This window comes from Penaeus monodon, chromosome 25 (assembly GCF_015228065.2).
Source record: "Penaeus monodon isolate SGIC_2016 chromosome 25, NSTDA_Pmon_1, whole genome shotgun sequence".
Taxonomy (NCBI): Eukaryota; Metazoa; Arthropoda; class Malacostraca; order Decapoda; family Penaeidae; genus Penaeus; species Penaeus monodon.
The window spans coordinates 11,383,684-11,384,963 of NC_051410.1; the positions used below are offsets into that span (position 1 = coordinate 11,383,684).

Consider the following 1,280-nt stretch of genomic DNA (forward strand, 5'->3'; position numbering starts at 1 on the left):
GGCACGTTTATCTACCGTTTATTTCTACTTTTAAGAGGGGACGGGAAAAAAGAGGGGAGGAAAGAGGGGTCGAGGTCTGGTGGCAGAGACAAAGGCAGAAGGAAGAAATGGGTCCCCTCTTTTTTATCTGTAACCTATAAGCACAAATTTTCTTCGCATTTTGTCACGTGTAAATCATACGCAGCCAACTCCTGTCTCAGAACAATCGTGACTGTTGTTAGCTATCCATACTTAAATGTGTCTTTAACTGGAAACACAATAGATAAGATATTATGTAAGCATGTGGTGGGAATTTGCCCGTGGTGTTAACCGTTTTATACACACCCATAACCTCCATAACCTCATGTTAAAGGATGTCCCTTTCATTCACAAACGCATCATTTGCTTTATATTCGTAATGTAGAGAGTGCAGTCCATTGGCCAATTTTATACTGCGCTAGAGACATAACTTTGAAACAAATGTAGAAGGTACATAGAAGTGTCGTCAAATATTTTTTAAAAAGCAGCTGTTCATAAGGTCAAAATCTACCGCACTATGACCACTGTAACCTAGAGTTATAACATAAACTCTTCCAATTTCGTCCCGTAATGTAACTATCACTTCAAGCGTGACATGACACATGACTCTGGCTCCGGATACATGTACGGACGAGTGCATGTGTACATGTATAGTATTCGTAATTTTTTTAACGCATCAGTGCAGCTACAAACTATAAAATAACTACTTCAAAGCATGCCAGTCTCCGTAGCTTTAGGCAGGTACGAGAAATCTTTGTGTCTGTTGCGCATTTGAATGATATTCCGAACCTCCACCAGGCTGTGCATTTCCGGAATATCAAGCTGGCGAAATAAGAAAAGAAGAAAAAGAAGGAAAATTGATCTGAAGAATCTCCGTCGGCAGACTAGATTTTATCTGGCCATTACATCACGTATTCCTATTATTATCCTTATTTTTATACATACATATATCACTCTGCTTTTTTCTACTCACATTATCCAAATCACACATATGTGATATGAAGTCGCAATAAGTTACGGCACACATAGGAGGATATAAACATAAATAATAAACTCATATCCAGGGTACACCGCTAGAAATTTCCATATTATCAAGGGAAAACCCAATTCCCAATTTTATGGAGCATAAAGGGCCGGCTCGCTTGTCTCGTGCCGACGCTACTCATCACACCGCTGCTGCCCGAGTGTGTTACGTACACGCCCTGGCTTATGTGGAGATCCATGTGCGCACGTGTGTGTAAATGTACGTGTCCTTTTCTTTC

At 40.3% G+C, this 1,280-nt stretch overlaps 1 long non-coding RNA gene across 1 annotated transcript in view; it reads right to left on the minus strand.

The window, feature by feature from the left end:
* The window catches only part of LOC119589048, a 25,203-nt gene continuing 23,923 nt past the window's right edge, over nt 1-1,280 (minus strand). The window contains exon 2 of the long non-coding RNA XR_005230164.1: nt 1-247. This is a non-coding gene — a long non-coding RNA (uncharacterized LOC119589048). The remainder of the gene's footprint in view (nt 248-1,280) is intronic.